Raw genomic sequence first — 18,824 nt, forward strand, 5'->3', positions numbered from 1 at the left:
CAATTAACCCAATCAATACGGGCACTTTAAAATCAATCTCCCATGAACAAACATTTCACTGCTTCAATGGATTTAGGACTTTAAATATTGAATACACGGAAAGTAAAAATTAGATTTAAATATACACTTTATAAGTCTTCCCTTTTGACACACGTAATGAGATCGCTAGTAGCAACATGCTTAGCAAAACAAATTTTAACTGATTTAAAAAGTTATTATTTAATATGAAATTGAACGGTATTAGTACAGCTTTCAACGGATTAGATCACGTGATTTAGGCTGCTAGATTTTATAAATCTTAAGATCATTTTAACGTCAGAGGAATTTTGAGATGGGAAATTATTGTCAGACCTAAAATCGTGACACAATCTCTCAGTTATTGATTCAATTGATGTTCTGATAAAGTGTCATTAAAGGATAAATCAGAACAGGTGAAATAGGTGTAAAACAGGTAAGTCTTAAAAATAAAATCATTTACGAATTTTGGGGAAACCTTTTTTTTATAACGGAGGCTGTAGGCAAGGGGAGGGGAGGCTGTGGTATTTTAAAAGTGGTAAAATCAAATTATGTTTTACCTCCCCAACTCTCTTGGAAAATTATTGAAATACTTAGTATTCGTAATACAAAAATGAAACCGAAGAAGGAAACTATCTAACTATCTGAGTATTAAACTAAAGATATATGGTTTTAGTCATTGTCAATCTAAACAAGTTTAGCTCCCCTCCTCACGTACACTTTCAAGTCAGCTCTTCCTCGGAACAGGTGCAATAGGTGTAAAACATTTAGGTTTCAAAATTGATATATAATATTCAAAACTGGTTAAATATATACACCAAAATAATTTGATCTGCAATGGAAAGCGTTTATTGTGTTGATTTGTTTAATAATAATATTCTTTTTAATCTTAAACTTCCGATCTAAGAACTCACTAATCGCTAGGTATTTGTCCTCTTTTCTGTACGTAGACCTAACTTTGTATAGCACATTTAGAGTTTGAACGGGTTAATACCGTGATATTTGTACATAATTCTCAGATATCAACTGAAGTAGCTCAGTGACAACTTTCTTTAAACTTTCAGAAAAATCTTCTACTAAATTAAGTAATTTCAATTGCTTCATCTTACATTTACGGAACAAACACGATGTTGAAGAATGGATTGTATTTATTAATCTAATGGCGGTGTGAGACGGTAAGGAGTCTAGCTACGATTATAAGTTACAAAGTATATTCAAAAACGTGTCCAGTGTGGTGCACATGGTCGTCAGACAAGTTTAAGCAGCAGAATATAGAGTAATCTATGATAAGTCAATGATATATGTTTCTTTTCTTCATTAATTGTTATTGTCTAACTCTTAAAACTAGTTATTATTAACTATTGGTACAATTAGATCTGTACTTTATGTTTTCTGTGGGTTATATAGGTATATATACACTGCTACGTTCGGTTTATGTTTTCGTTACATATTTTTACTGCTTTGTATCGATCTGAGGAGTTATAACATTTTTGATTTTTAGATTGTTTTTATATTGTATTGTACCACCACTGTCTCGTGTTATGGAGAGGTTTGGGCGATCACAAACATGTTTAACCTCGCCACATTCCGTGTAAGTGCCTGTAACAAGTCCGGATTCTGTATTTAAATGTCTGTTATAATTATTTGTTTTCCGTAAACATGATAAAGTGCATGTTTTGTTGTAAATTAAGCCGGTAGCTTCTCGTTTTGATTATTTCATATTTTTCACGTTGGTGGTTATAAAGCCTACTATAAGTTATTGTTTTGTCTCATTGTTAAAGGTTCGGTTGTCTATAACTGCTTACGTCCACGTTATTTGAAAAAAAAAAAAACTTTGATGGACAGTTGTCTCTTTGGAAATCTTCTACATCTCTTTATATTTACATTAGCAATGAGAATGGATGAAAAACATGAAGAGACTATTCATTTTACATTATTCGTATTCTGTATGTGTCCTATACTTGTTATAATTGTATAACATTAGATCTAACAAATGTACTAGTGTGGATCTAGCCGTCGATAGCAGCCGGCGTTAATATTCATGAGGCCAGCCTTCAATAATATTCATGAGCCGGCAATAATATTCATGAGATGACTTGCGTTCGAAGAAGTGTTGTTAGAAACTATGAACGATAACTATGATTAAATAACGTTCCTATTTATATGTGATATTACTTCAAACAGGCATGTCAATGGGTGTCTTCTTCGAGGTCCGCGTTTACTAAATTAACTTTTGGTCTTCTTCAAGGACTTCTAGGTCTGCGTCTTTAAATAACATTGTAAATGTAATAAAAACAATGCAAATGCTTCCATAAATATAAAACAAAGTAATGGTCTTTTAACATTCTGTGATAAGAGAAATAATGTAAACTGAAGCAATAACAAGTTGAAATAAATATAATTAAATATAGAAATTTAATGGGACATTACAACAAACAAATAAAGTAAAGAACAGTTCTTATTAAAATTTTGTGATTATTGAATTAATGTAAGCTACAATAAATAAAAAAAAATGATTGAATACTAGTATAGAAATTTAGGAATTACAGAGAATTGATGGTCATCTGGGCATTCCATAATTTGTTCGTTGTTCGTTGTCTACAAATATAGTTCAATCATGAAACTAAAACATACAATACAGACAGTATTTTCTATTTAAACAGATCAGAAAAAATAGAAACATAGTTAATTGCAGAAATAAAAACAACAGAAAAATAAAAACTGTCAAGTACTATTTCAATAACATATAATTCTTCAAAATTACGGAGACCAATCTCAGTCATTAATCTTAACATTAACAATTTATATCATTGCCTTTAAAATGGCCCATAGCACTTATACCCTAAACCCGTACGAGTTAGTCAGGAAAGGATAAGGGGGTGGGGGGGGGGGTACACTGGTATATCACAAATTCGAAATAACTATTGCCGGCTGGCCAAACGAAGAGATTCTCCACGTGGGCAATAATACCAGAGGAAGAGGTACTTATTGCCTTTAAAATGGCTCTAAGCACTTGTACCCTAGACCCGTACGAGTTTGTCAGTAGAGGGTTAAAAGGGGGGATATGGTATTCCGGTTTACAACGAATTCGAACTGAACTATTGCCGGCTGGCCAAACTAAGAGATTCTCCACATCGACCATCATACCAGAGGTAGAGGTTGGTATTGCCTATAAAATGGCCCAGAGCACTTATGCCCTAGACCCGTACGAGTTAGTCTGGAAAGGATAAGGGGGGTACCCTGGTATATCACAAATTCGAAAATGAACTATTGCCGGCTGGCCAAATAAAGAGATTCTCCACGTGGGCAATGATACCAGAGGAAGAGGTACTTATTGCCTTTAAAATGGCCCATAGCACTTATACCCTAGACCCGTACGAGTTTGTCAGTAGAGGGTTCAAAGGGGGATATGGTGTCCCGGATACAACGAATTCGAACTGAACTATTGCCGGCTGGCCAAACTAAGAGATTCTCCACATCGACCATAATACCAGAGGTAGAGGTTGGTATTGCCTCTAAAATGGTCCATAGCACTTATGCCCTAGACCCGTACGAGTTAGTCAGAAAAGGATAAGGGGGGTACCCTGGTATATCACAAATTCGAAAATGAACTATTGCCGGCTGGCCAAACGAAAAGATTCTCCACGTGGGCAATGATACCAGAGGAAGAGGTACTTATTGCCTTTAAAATGACTCATAACACTTATACCCTAGACCCGTACGAGTTTGTCAGTTGAGGGTTCAAAGGGGGGGTATGGTATCCCGGATACAATGAATTCGAACTGAACTATTGCCGGCTGGCCAAACTAAGAGATTCTCCACATCGACCATTATACCAGAGGTAGAGGTTGGTATTGCCTCTAAAATGGCCTATAGCACTTATGCCCTAGACCCGTACGAGTTAGTCAGAAAAGGATAAGGGGGGTACCCTGGTATATCACAAATTCGAAAATGAACTATTGCCGGCTTGCCAAACGAAGAGCTTCACCACGTGGGCAATGATACCAGAGAAAGAGGTACTTATTGCCTTTAAAATGGCCCATAGCACTTATACCCTAGACCCGTACGAGTTTGTCAGTAGAGGGTTCAAAGGGGGATATGGTATCCCGGATACAACGAATTCGAACTGAACTATTGCCGGCTGGCCAAACTAAGAGATTCTCCACATCGACCATTATACCAGAGGTAGAGGTTGGTATTGCCTCTAAAATGGTCCATAGCACTTATGCCCTAGACCCGTACGAGTTAGTCAGAAAAGGATAAGGGGGGTACCCTGGTATATCACAAATTCGAAAATGAACTATTGCCGGCTGGCCAAACGAAGAGATTCTCCACGTGGGCAATGATACCAGAGGAAGAGGTACTTATTGCCTTTAAAATTGCTCATAGCACTTATACCCTAGACCCGTACGAGTTTGTCAGTAGAGGGTTCAAAGGGGGGATATGGTATCCCGGATACAACGAATTCGAACTGAACTATTGCCGGCTGGCCAAACTAAGAGATTCTCCACATCGACCATTATACCAGAGGTAGAGGTTGGTATTGCCTCTAAAATGGTCCAGAGCACTTATGCCCTAGACCCGTACGAGTTAGTCAGAAAAGGATAAGGGGGGTACCCTGGTATATCACAAATTCGAAAATGAACTATTGCCGGCTGGCCAAACGAAGAGATTCTCCACGTGGGCAATGATACCAGAAGAAGAGGTACTTATTGCCTTTAAAATTGCTCATAGCACTTATACCCTAGACCCGTACGAGTTTGTCAGTAGAGGGTTCAAAGGGGGATATGGTATCCCGGATACAACGAATTCGAACTGAACTATTGCCGGCTGGCCAAACTAAGAGATTCTCCACATCGACCATTATACCAGAGGTAGAGGTTGGTATTGCCTCTAAAATGGCCCATAGCACTTATGCCCTAGACCCGTACGAGTTAGTCAGAAAAGGATAAGGGGGGTACCCTGGTATATCACAAATTCGAAAATGAATTATTGCCGGCTGGCCAAACGAAGAGATTCTCCACGTGGGCAATGATACCAGAGGAAGAGGTACTTATTGCCCTTAAAATGGCCCATAGCACTTATACCCTAGACCCGTACGAGTTTGTCAGTAGAGGGTTCAAAGGGGGGATATGGTATCCCGGATACAACGAATTCGAACTGAACTATTGCCGGCTGGCCAAACTAAGAGATTCTCCACATCGACCATTATACCAGAGGTAGAGGTTGGTATTGCCTCTAAAATGGTCCATAGCACTTATGCCCTAGACCCGTACGAGTTAGTCAGAAAAGGATAAGGGGGGTACCCTGGTATATCACAAATTCGAAAATTAACTATTGCCGGCTGGCCAAACGAAGAGATTCTCCACGTGGGCAATGATACCAGAGGAAGAGGTACTTATTGCCTTTAAAATGGCCCATAGCACTTGTACCCTAGACCCGTACGAGTTTGTCAGTAGAAGGTTAAAAGGGGGGATATGGTATTCTGGTTTACAACGAATTCGAAATGAACTATTGCCGGCTGGCAAAACTAAGAGATTCTCCACATCGACCATCATACCAGAGGTAGAGGTTGGTATGGCCTATAAAATGGCCCAGAGCACTTATGCCCTAGACCCGTACGAGTTAGTCTGGAAAGGATAAGGAGGGTACCCTGGTATATCACAAATTCTAAAATGAACTATTGCCGGCTGACCAAACTAAGGTATTCTCCATATCGACCATCATACCAGAGGTAGCAGTTGGTATTGCCTATAAAATGGCTCAGAGCACTTATGCCCTAGACCCGTACGAGTAAGTCTGGAAAGGATTAGGGGGTACCCTGGTATATCACAAATTCTAAAATGAACTATTGCCGGTTTGGCCAAACGAGGAGATTATCCACGTGGGCAATTATACCAGAGGAAGATGTACTTATTGCCTTTAAAATGGCCCATAGCATTTGTACCCTAGACCCGTACGAGTTTGTCAGTAGAAGGCTAAAAGGGGGGATATGGTATTCCGGTTTACAACGAATTCGAACTGAACTATTGCCGGCTGGCCAAACTAAGAGATTCTCCACATCGACCATCATACCAGAGGTAGAGGTTGGTATTGCCTATAAAATGGCTCATAGCACTTATGCCCTAGACCCGTACGAGTTAGCCAGGAAAGGATAAGGGGGGTACCCTTGTATATCACAAATTCGAAAATGAACTATTGCCGGCTGGCCAAACGAAGAGATTCTCCACGTGGGCAATGATACCAGAGGAAGAGGTACTTATTGCCTTTAAAATGGCCCATAGCACTTGTACCCTAGACCCGTACGAGTTTGTCAGTAGAGGGTTAAAAGGGGGGATATGGTATTCCGGTTTACAACTAATTCGAACTGAACTATTGCCGGCTGGCCAAACTAAGAGATTCTCCACATCGACCATCATACCAGAGGTACAGGTTGGTATTGCCTATAAAATGGCCGATAGCACTTATGCCCTAGACCCGTACGAGTTAGTCTGGAAAGGATAAGGGGGATACCCTGGTATATCACAAATTCTAAAATGAACTATTGCCGGCTGGCCAAACGAAGAGACTCTCCACGTAGGCAATGATACCAGAGGAAGAGGTACTTATTGCCTTTAAAATGGCCCATAGCACTTGTTCCCTAGACCCGTACGAGTTTGTCAGTAGAGGGTTAAAATGGGGGATATGGTATTCCGGTTTAAAACGAATTCGAACTGAACTATTGCCGGCTGGCCAAACTAAGAGATTCTCCACATCAACCATCATACCAGAGGTAGAGGTTTGTATTGCCTATAAAATGGCTCTGAGCACTTATGCCCTAGACCCGTACGAGTTAGTCAGGAAAGGATAAGGGGGGTACCCTGGTATATCACAAATTCGAAAATGAACTTTTGCCGGCTGGCCAAACGAAGAGATTATCCACGTGGGCAATGATTGGTATTGCCTATAAAATGGCCCAGAGCACTTATGCCCTAGACCCGTACGAGTTAGTCTGGAAAGGATAAGGGGGGTACCCTGGTATATCACAAATTCTAAAATGAACTATTGCCGGCTGACCAAACTAAGATATTCTCCACATCGACCATCATACCAGAGGTAGAGGTTGGTATTGCCTATAAAATAACTCAGAGCACTTATGCCCTAGACCCGTACGAGTAAGTCTGGAAAGGATAAGGGGGGTACCCTGGTATATCACAAATTCTAATATGAACTATTGCCGGCTGGCCAAACGAGGAGATTCTCCACTTGGGCAATGATACCAGAGAAAGATGTACTTATTGTCTTTAAAATGGCCCAGAGCATTTGTACCCTAGACCCGTACGAGTTTGTCAGTAGAGGGTTAAAAGGGGAGATATGGTATTCCGGTTTACAACGAATACGAACTGAACTATTGCCGGCTGGCCAAACTAAGAGATTCTCCACATCGACCATTATACAAGAGGTAGAGGTTGGTATTGCCTCTAAAATGGCCCATAGCACTTATGCCCTAGACCCGTACGAGTTAGTCAGAAAAGGATAAGGGGGGTACCCTGGTATATCACAAATTCGAAAATGAACTATTGCCGGCTGGCCAAACGAAGAGATTCTCCACGTGGGCAATGATACCAGAGGAAGAGGTACTTATTGCCCTTAAAATGGCCCATAGCACTTATACCCTAGACCCGTACGAGTTTGTCAGTAGAGGGTTCAAAGGGGGGATATGGTATCCCGGATACAACGAATTCGAACTGAACTATTGCCGGCTGGCCAAACTAAGAGATTCTCCACATCGACCATTATACCAGAGGTAGAGGTTAGTATTGCCTCTAAAATGGTTCAGAGCACTTATGCCCTAGACCCGTACGAGTAAGTCCCGAAAGGATAAGGGGGTACCCTGGTATATCACAAATTCTAAAATGAACTATTGCCGGCTGGCCAAACGTAGAGATTATCCACGTGGGCAATTATACCAGAGGAAGATGTACTTATTGCCTTTAAAATGGCCCATAGCATTTGTACCCTAGACCCGTACGAGTTTGTCAGTAGAAGGCTAAAAGGGGGGATATGGTATTCCGGTTTACAACGAATTCGAACTGAACTTTTGCCGGCTGGCCAAACTAAGAGATTCTCCACATCAACCATCATACCAGAGGTAGAGGTTGGTATTGCCTATAAAATGGCCCAGAGCACTTATGCCCTAGACCCGTACGAGTTAGTCAGGAAAGGATAAGGGGGGTACCCTTGTATATCACAAATTCGAAAATGAACTATTGCCGGCTGGCCAAACGAAGAGATTCTCCACGTGGGCAATGATACCAGAGGAAGAGGTACTTATTGCCCTTAAAATGGCCCATAGCACTTGTACCCTAGACCCGTACGAGTTTGTCAGTAGAGGGTTAAAAGGGAGGATATGGTATTCCGGTTTACAACGAATTCGAACTGAACTATTGCCGGCTGGCCAAACTAAGAGATTCTCCACATCGACCATCATACCAGAGGTAGAGGTTGGTATTGCCTATAAAATGGCCCAGAGCACTTATGCCCTAGACCCGTACGAGTTAGTCTGGAAAGGATTAGGGGGGTACCCTGGTATATCACAAATTCGAAAATGAACTATTGCCGGTTGGCCAAACGAAGAGATTATCCACGTGGGCAATGATACCAGAGGAAGAAGTACTTATTGCCTTTAAATGGACTATAGCACTTGTACCCTAGACCCGTACGAGTTTGTCAGTAGAAGGTTAAAAGGGGGGATATGGTATTCTGGTTTACAACGAATTCGAACTAAACTATTGCCGGCTGGCCAAACTAAGAGATTCTCCACATCGACCATCATACCAGAGGTAGAGGTTGGTATTGCCTATAAAATGGCCCAGAGCACTTATGCCCTAGACCCGTACGAGTTAGTCTGGAAAGGATAAGGAGGGTACCCTGGTATATCACAAATTCTAAAATGAACTATTGCCGGCTGACCAAACTAAGATATTCTCCACATCGACCATCATACCAGAGGTAGAGGTTGGTATTGCCTATAAAATGACTCAGAGCACTTATGCCCTAGACCCGTACGAGTAAGTCTGGAAAGGATAAGGGGGGTACCTTGGTATATCACAAATTGTAATATGAACTATTGCCGGCTGGCCAAACGAAGAGATTCTCCACGTGGGCAATGATACCAGAGAAAGATGTACTTATTGTCTTTAAAATGGCCAATAGCATTTGTACCCTAGACCCGCACGAGTTTGTCAGTAGAAGGCTAAAAGGGGGATATGGTATTCCGGTTTACAACGAATACGAACTGAACTATTGCCGGCTGGCCAAACTAAGAGATTCTCCACATCGACCATCATACCAGAGGTAGAGGTTGGTATTGCCTATAAAATGGCCCAGAGCACTTATGCCCTAGACCCGTACGAGTTAGTCTGGAAAGGATAAGGGGGGTACCCTGTTATATCACAAATTCGAAAATGAACTATTGCCGGCTGGCCAAATGAAGAGATTCTCCAAGTGGGCAATGATACCAGAGGAAGAGGTACTTATTACCATAAAAATGGCTCTGAGCACTTGCACCCTAGACCCGTACGAGTTTGTCAGTAGAGGGTTAAAAGGGGGGATATGGTATTCTGGTTTACAACGAATTCGAACTGAACTATTGCCGGCTGGACAAACTAAGAGATTCTCCACATCGACCATCATACCAGAAGTAGAGGTTGGTATTGCCTATAAAATGGCCCAGAGCACTTATGCCCTAGATCCGTACGAGTTAGTCTGGAAAGGATAAGGGGGGTCTCCTGTTATATCACAAAGTCTAAAATGAACTATTGCCGGCTGGCCAAACGAAGAGATTCTCCACGTGGGCAATGACACCAGAGGAAGAGGTACTTATTGCCTTTAAAATGGCCCATAGCACTTGTACCCTAGACCCGTACGAGTTTGTCAGTAGAGGGTTAGAAGGGGGGATATGGTATTCCGGTTTACAACGAATTCGAACTGAACTATTGCCGCCTGGCCAAACTAAGAGATTCTACACATCAACCATCATACCAGAGGTAGAGGTTGGTATTGCCTATAAAATGGCTCATAGCACTAATGCCCTAGACCCGTACGAGTTAGTCAGGAAAGTATAAGTGGGGTACCCTGGTATATCACAAATTCGAAAATGAACTATTGCCGTCTGGCCAAACGAAAAGATTCTCCACGTGGGCAATGATACCAGAGGAAGAGGTACTTATTACCTTTAAAATGGCTCATAGCACTTGTACCCTAGACTCGTACGAGTTTGTCAGTAGAAGGCTAAAAGGGGGGATATGGTATTCCGGTTTACAACGAATTCGAACTGAACTATTGCCGGCTGGCCAAACTAAGAGATTCTCCACATTGACCATCATACCAGAGGTAGAGGTTGGTATTGTCTATAAAATGGCTCAGAGCACTTATGCTCTAGACCCGTACGAATTAGTCTGGAAAGGATAAGGGGGTACCCTTGTATATCACAAATTCGAAAATGAACTATTGCCGGCTGGCCAAACGAAGAGATTCTCCACGTGGGCAATGATACCAGAGGAAGAGGTACTAATTGCCTTTAAAATGGCCCATAGCACTTGTACCCTAGACCCGTACGAGTTTGTCAGTAGAGGGTTAAAAGGGGGATATGGTATTCCGGTTTAAAACGAATTCGAACTGAACTATTGCCGGCTGGCCAAACTAAGAGATTCTCCACATCAACCATCATACTAGAGGTAGAGGTTGGTATTGCCTATAAAATGGCTCATAGCACTTATGCCCTAGACCCGTACGAGTTAGTCAGGAAAGGATAAGGGGGTACCCTGGTTTATCACAAATTCGAAAATGAACTATTGCCGGCTGGCCAAACGAAGAGATTCTCCAAATGGGCAATGATACCAGAGGAAAAGGTACTTATTGCCTTTAAAATGGCCCATAGCACTGGTACCCTAGACCCATACGAGTTTGTCAGTAGAGGGTTAAAAGGGGATATGGTATTCCGGTTTACAACGAATTCGAACTGAACTATTGTCGGCTGGCCAAAATAAGAGATTCACCACATCGACCATCATACCAGAGCTAGAGGTTGGTATGGCCTATAAATGGCCCATAGCACTTATGCCCTAGACCCGTACGAGTTAGTCTTGAAAGGATAAGGGGGGTACCCTGGTATATCACAAATTCGAAAATGAACTACAACCGGCTGGCCAAACGAAGAGATTCTCCACGTGGGCAATGATACCAGAGGAAGAAGTACTTATTGCCTTTAAAATGGCCCATAGCACTTGTACCCTAGAGCCGTACGAGTTTGTCAGTAGAGGGTTAAAAGGGGGGATATGGTATTCCGGTTTACAACGAATTCGAACTGAACTATTGCCGGCTGGCCAAACTAAGAGATTCTCCACATCAACCATCATACCAGAGGTAGAGGTTGGTATTGCCTATAAAATGGCCGATAGCACTTATGCTCTAGACCCGTACGAGTTAGTCAGGAAAGGATAAAGGGGGTACCCTGGTATATCACAAATTCGAAAATGAACTATTGCCGGCTGGCCAAACAAAGAGATTCTCCACGTGGGCAATGATACCAGAGGAAGACGTACTTATTGCCTTTAAAATGGCCCAGAGCACTTGTACCCTAGACCCGTACGAGTTAGTCAGGAAAGGATAAGGGGGTACCCTGGTTTATCACAAATTCGAAAATGAACTATTGCCGGCTGGCCAAACGAAGAGATTCTCCACGTGGGCAATGGTACCAGAGGAAGAGGTACTTATTGCCTTTAAAATGGCCCATGAAAATTATACCCTAGACCCGTACGAGTTTGTCAGTAGAGGGTTCAAAGGGGGGATATGGTATCCCGGATACAACGAATTCGAACTGAACTATTGCCGGCTGGCCAAACTAAGAGATTCTCCACGTGGGCCATTATACCAGTGGTAGAGGTAGGCATTTCCTCTAAAATGGCCTATAACAATCATGCCCTAGACCTGTGCAAATTTGTCAGCAGACGGTTTAAAGGGGGATATAGTATCCCGGTGTACAACGAAGTCAAAATGAAATTTTGCCAGCTGACCGACTAAGATAATCTAAACGTGGACCATATTAGCAGAGGTAGAGGTAGCCATTGCCTTTAAGATGGGCCATAGCACTAACCCTGATTGCGTTGTCAAACATATCAGATGTATGGAATAATGTTGCCTCGAAAATTACCCATGGTTCTTATGTCCTAGACCCGTACCTGTTGAACAGCAAAGGGAAGTACTCTTGTATATCACAAAGACCAAACTAAGAGTTTCTCCTTGTGGGCTAACAAAAAGATTAGCGTAGGTGTTTTCTCTAAAAAGGCCCATGTATCGTATACCATAGATCCGTACGTATTGGTAGGAAAAGGGTAAGGGAAGTACTCTTGTATATCAAAATATTCAAACATACTTTTACTTGCTGGTCATTTTAAAGGTAATTAGTACCTTGACCTCTGTATCATGGTCCACGAGGAGAATCTTTTAGTTTGACAAGTCGTCAATAGTTCAATTCGACTTTGAGATATATAAAGGTGCCCATCTTTCTCTTTGCTGACTAGGTCGTACGGTCTAGGGTATAGTAGTATGGGTCATTTTAGAGGCAATTCCTATTTCTTCCTCTGATATAATGACCCACGTGGAGAATTTCTTAATTTGGCCATCCGGCAATAGTTTTTTTTCGACTTCGTGATGAATCGGAGTACCACAACCCTTGTTATCCCCTCCTGACAAACTCGTACGGGTCTAGGACATAAGAACTATGGGCCATTATACAACTACTACATATACCTCTTGTGTCATGACCCATGTGGAAAATGTCTTGGTTTGGCCAGCTAGCAATAGTTCATTTCGACTTTGTGATATATAAAGGTACCAACCTTATCCTTTCCTGGCTAAGTCATACGAGTCTAGGGCATTAAAGATTTTTGTCATTTTTGAGGCAATGGATACCTCTCCCTCTGATATAATGACTCGTGTGAATAATTCTTTCTATTCAAGCTCTAATGTCAACATGTCACACATGTTACAATGAATATGGGCAGCGAGAACGTTGCGTTTGTGATTTTGCTCTTAACATACTTGGGCCGCACATGAATTACTTTAAAATAAATGAAAGTGATCACAACATTAATTATTAAAGTTCTAATAAAATAAATTACTAGTAAAATTTTAAAGTTTATATGTAAAATATTTAACAGCCCACGGTTTAAATTCATTTTAATGTCCATATGCTAATCACACGTTATCATTTTACTTTTCACGATTTATATTTAACACATGTTAGTCTATGTTTTTATTTTCGTCTTTTCCTCACTCTGAGCTGCTATATTTTCAAGTTCCAAAGAATTCAAGTTTGATGATTGGTCTAGATATCAAACCAGTTTTTGTTCGAATTATGGCTGATCGTGTAAGTCCATCTTTGCCGTAAAAAAATTTGTCACTGATCGCCAAAGTCCAATTTACTCTAGATACATAGTCCTGAATCTGAACTACATATTTCCGACGTTAATGTTCTATGTGTTTCGATCTGTGTATCGGTAATATTTCCTAAGCGAATTTATGTATTCCTGCTTCCATCTTTTTATGTAGTTTTTTAAGAATTAATGAAAGAAACTTCGATTGTCTAGCCAGTTACTGGTTCATGCGTAGTGTCTTTGGTTCCTGGTTGTAAACTACAGTCTTTAAGGCCGTTATACGGTAGCGTCTTGGTCCGTTTTCAATATAATAAATGTGACGGAGTAAGGGGTTCGTCGTCCGCGTTTGATCCGATGAAACGTATGTTAGTGGGCGATCACTGAGTAAACGTTCTACTTCAGTCATTATCGTGTTGAGTGTTTTATTGTCCATATGTGCTCGTTTAATGCAGTTTTTCGTTATTCCTCTCAATCTCTCCCACCATCCACCGAACAAAATCGTTCCATAAGGATTAAGCTTCTCGGTTACATGATGATTTTGATAAATGTTCAATTTCTTATGCTCTCGCATCATACAAATCATTTACAAATACTAAACGTGATGCATGGAAGAAGTCTAACAAAGCTCTTTGTTAATTAAAGCTCGATATAATATTGTCAACATAAAAGTATTTCTTTAACATTGCTGTCCAGTCTGTTGAATTGCAGTCAAATGTTTACGTATAACAGCATTTAGGATAAACGGAGAGAAAGTTGCTCCAAATTATACTGACTTGAATCTGTTTGCGGTTAGTTGACTATTTGGGTCATCCGGGTTACTACGCATAAGAGAATCTGGTAACATCACGATCCTCTTCATCCAGCCCATAATAAGTAAGGCTTTTCTATACCTGTCGAGACGGCGTATTTGTGCATTCTAAATCGGAGAAAAATTCCGGTTAAATCATTAAAGTTTGGCCAAAGATCCATCAAACAATCATTTAAGCTTAGATTAATAGGTGAAGGTTTGCAGCTACAGTCAAATACAATTCTGATTGGCGTGGTTGACGACTTTTTACGGAAATGATGGTGCGGTATGGAATGAACAATTGTTTTGGCTGATCGTTCATCAACTCTCTCGATAAATCTACGTTTTTCTTGTTCATTAATAATTTTTCCGTTTTTCTGTAAAAGTGTAAGTTCACGATTAAGACGCTTAATGACATTTTCTGTTCTCCGTTATTCAATACTTCTGTTGTCTAGTAAGGTGTGGTGTTCCTCCTTAAAAGGTAACTTATCAACATATCTTTATGTTTCCATATGGTAACCTCTACCATTTGATTTATATACATCTTGGAATTGTCTGTTTTCAGATTTGTTGTCACTATTATTTATACTAGCAGCTTCAACTTCCATAAATTTCTCCATTATAAAAGTTTTACTCTTCAACTTTGTGACCTTCTAATATGTTCATCATTGACGTAAGTGTGTGATCTGGATTTGCAGGTATTCAATTGATTGTGCCGGACAGAAGGTAACGGATTTCCGACTTGACGGTAGTAGGTCCTGTTCCTCATACTATTCTATCATCGACAATTGACCAGTAATAATCGAATTAGATATAATTCAATAGAGAATCTCCAACCATTGGGTCATGTGAGACCGGGTGGTCTAATTTCAAGCCAAACAAATACTTTACATTTGTTATATTACGTACATAAGTCTTCATTGGTACAGCTATTTCTGGTACAATCAAAACGTTGATAGGTAATTTGCCGTTGTCTGTGCCATCATTTGTGTCACAAAATCCTGACAAGTTTATGGTCTTCTGTCTGGTAATTGTCAAATCAAGCTCTGTAGCTTATTTTTCTGTGATGAGGGCATCTGTGCGCCCTTGTTAAATAATGTGTTTGTGTAGGTACATTGAATGCCCGAACTTACTTGCGCTACGACAGTTTTTAGTCTGTGTCTGTGAGTGAAGAACTGTACCCGTTTTCTTCGCGTTGTGTTGTGTTTACTGAATTGTGTTACTAGTAATATATTCATTAGTGTTACTCTGTTTTTCATCTTTTTAACCTCGTCTTTGCATAAACTAGTATGCTGCTTTATTTTACATTTCCTGCAACTTTTGTGTGATTTGCAATCAGCTATATTGGGGGTCAAAGACAGTTAAAACATAAACGATGCTGTTTAACAACAGAAATATTTGCTGTTTGATCAATTATCTTAGTGCAATTAACGGGAACATGTGATTCGTTACAAAAGTACACATGATTTTACGTTTATTTGTGTTGATTTATTTTGTACGTACCTTTGCATTGGTGTGAAATGCTGCTGTAGTGGTTTAAGTTTCCGTATGATCAGAGGAATTGCCTCTCTCCATAATGTTGAGTTCTTGAGATAGTATATGTAGTAGTTCATTTAATTGCCAACTATTTGATTCATGGTGTCTTGTAAGATTTATGCGTACGTCCCCGGTAACTTTTTCAATATGATAGGGACCAATAATGGGTCATAAGTATTCTCTGTCTGACCAAGGGATTCTAAACCACGTACATATGTTTCAATTTTGTCGTAAAAAATAACGTAAGCTCTTGTATGAAGGTATGTAAAATTATGCATTCATGTACGTTTGCGTGATGATGCGAACTTGTGGCATTTGTGTTTAGCGTTGATGTTTGATGTTGATAAATTTTGCTATTGGCTGTATTTTTTTTCTAAATTAAATAAATAATCATCAGAGTTAAAGATTTCTGTTTCGAAGGTTATTGGAATCAACAAGTTTTGTGCCGCTCTCCCCATTTTTCGTCGAATTTCTGGAATATTCCGGAGACGGCACTACTATGTCCTGCTAGTATCGATTTCAGCTGTAAATTCATCCTGGTCACTTGACACCAATATCGTTAAGAGGTTCACTTGACACCAATATCGTTAAGAGGTTACATCGGACAACTATATAGCTAACAATAACAAAAGTGAATAGAATGTATGTATATCTATTTTGACTCTAATGTCAACACGTGACACTTACGTAACATTACAATGATTAACAACAGCGAAAACTTGATCAATTACTCCTTAACATATTGTCTAAGTATCGGTACCCAATACGATTGTAATACGTAGGTAAGCGTAGCATTGAGTCCGAATTAAGTTAACGCTCGTGTGCGTCTGTCACTATCAGTTTGGTAAGTAAATGATTCGCAGGTAATAAATACCGAAATTTGGTATTCTCTAAAATGATTCCGCTGTGAATCCTTCCATTGCATCTCAAAAAGCTACCGTCATCTATGAAAAGTCACAATTGTCTAGTGCTAGGATATTGCCTTGTGTTTTTATCTCAGATGTTTGGTATATCGGTATCTTGGTAGTTAAATATGAACCGCTGAACGTAAGCAGTTACTCAAATCACTTTCCTGAAAATTTCAATATTTCCAATTGTCTATAACGTTACTGATATCATAGTGATCAGTATGAACTTCATTGTTTAGAAATTCCTCGTCTTCGTTTTTTTCTGTAATTGTCAATACCGTTAACTAATTCTGTCTTTTTTTAAAGGACACTATCGATGTATTGATCGACGTCAATTCCTCGTGTTAAGAGATTGGTTGGGTTGCATTCTTTTGGGCAATATCTCCATTAATGTTGATTTTGTAGATTTTGTTATTCCTCGCGCTCGATTCACAATAAATCGTTTAAACAGTTTCGATGATTTAACCAGTGCAATACTTTACAGCTATCCGACCAGAAAGCCACGTTTTTACATTAGAAGGTCGAATTTACATGAAAAGCTAGTCTAGTTCCAATAACTGCGGCCATAAGTTCTAGTTGCGGTTATGTAAGGGTTTTCACTTGCGCTAATCTGCTTTTCGCAATCACTAACGTAATTTCGGTTCCGTTGTTCAGATAGTCAGTCGCAAAGTACGTGTAGTTCAAGGTATACCGAAGATTAGATGAAACAAAGGAGAATACAAAAATCGATCAAGTAGAAGTCATTACAACACTAGGAAAACTTGTGCAAACACAAACATTGTTTTAGGACTTGAATGAACAAATTCTAAAGTTAACGGAACCGGAAGATGTGGTAAATTAGATTATTTCATTCAGATGAATTTTCGGTTAATATAATAACCTTGATTTGACACGTACGTAAGTTCATACAAATGTCCAAAATCCTGCAGTCCCGTCACATTGAATCAAATACTAAAGTACTAGAACTAAAACTATACCGTTTGTTTCAACGCAAAACATAGCAAACCTACACAACGCACTGTCGTTTGAAAACCAGTTTGCCCAAGCCATTCTCACAATCAACACGCAATAAAGTACATTTCCTGCAACTTTTAATCAGAGTAACGTACCAAAACTTACGCTTCCAACTTTCGAAGGCACGATTTCAGAATGGCAAACCTTCTGGGACTCATGTGAGTCGTCCGTACATCTTAACTAGTTACTTACAAATATACAAAAGTGTAACTGCTTGAAAGCTCAAGAAGTAGAACACGAAGCACTAGATTTAGAATTTCCTTCGCCTATAAATCAGTAAACAAGCTTACGAAGTTTTTTACGATCAAATTGGAGGTAGCGTCAAGGTCTAGAAACTTTGGGTAAGACACATGAAACATACGGCACACTACTTCTTCCCATTATTGTCAACAAATTACCCGTTGAAGTCAGAAAATATCTCGCGCGAGGACATAGAACAAAAACGTTGGTATAACGGACCTCCCTGAAAGCATATTAGACGATATCGTTATACCGGACACAGGACAAAAGAGTCGACATCCAAAATTGGTGAAATCTAAATCTTACAAGAATATTGAGACTAGACCTAGCGTTTACTGTCACAAAATACATCCACCAACTCATTGCAGTAAAACAGCCGACACATAATGCCGTATGAACAAATTTGTTATCTTTAACTACCTTGGTATACACAGACTAAACGAATGTAAATCTAAACGCACATTGTAATGAGAAACACCACACAAACTAATGTAATGCACGTTAAACCCACTATCTTCGAATTCGCCCAACGTTCAACTCGTGAATGACATTGATGATACGGAACATAATACTACTATTTTGTATTCTCAACGGACAGAATTGCAATCGAATGTACTTTTGAAAACTGCCGTGGCACAAGTAGGCTCAAATCAGTTCTTTATCGATACGGATATTCTTTTTGACGAAGGAGGGCAAACATCTTTTGAAACGCAAAACTTAACTAAATTTACAGATAGCGGGAACATAAATAATATATTAATCGGCATTTGGAGGTGCAGAGAAAAACGTGAGACACATAGAAAAGTCAACAATCTATCTGAAAACCGATGTAGGACACGTATTGTCAATCAAAGTACTGATAGTACAGATGATCGGCATGCCTATACAGAATCACATACGTAATAT

The 18,824-nt window shown here is 39.9% G+C and overlaps 1 protein-coding gene across 2 annotated transcripts in view; it reads left to right on the top strand.

Annotated features, from left to right (window-relative positions):
- Window positions 1-217: 217 nt before the first annotated feature.
- Window positions 218-18,824, top strand: part of LOC143059732 (uncharacterized) — a 37,793-nt gene continuing 19,186 nt past the window's right edge. Inside the window, exon 1 of one of the 2 annotated variants that reach the window (XM_076233276.1) lies at window positions 218-451. The gene's annotated coding sequence lies outside the window, so the exon portion shown is untranslated. Of the gene's footprint in view, window positions 452-1,088; window positions 1,191-18,824 lie in introns of those variants that run through there. The other variant, XM_076233277.1, reaches the window with a different exon arrangement.

This window comes from Mytilus galloprovincialis, chromosome 14, assembly GCF_965363235.1.
Source record: "Mytilus galloprovincialis chromosome 14, xbMytGall1.hap1.1, whole genome shotgun sequence".
Classification (NCBI taxonomy): Eukaryota; Metazoa; Mollusca; class Bivalvia; order Mytilida; family Mytilidae; genus Mytilus; species Mytilus galloprovincialis.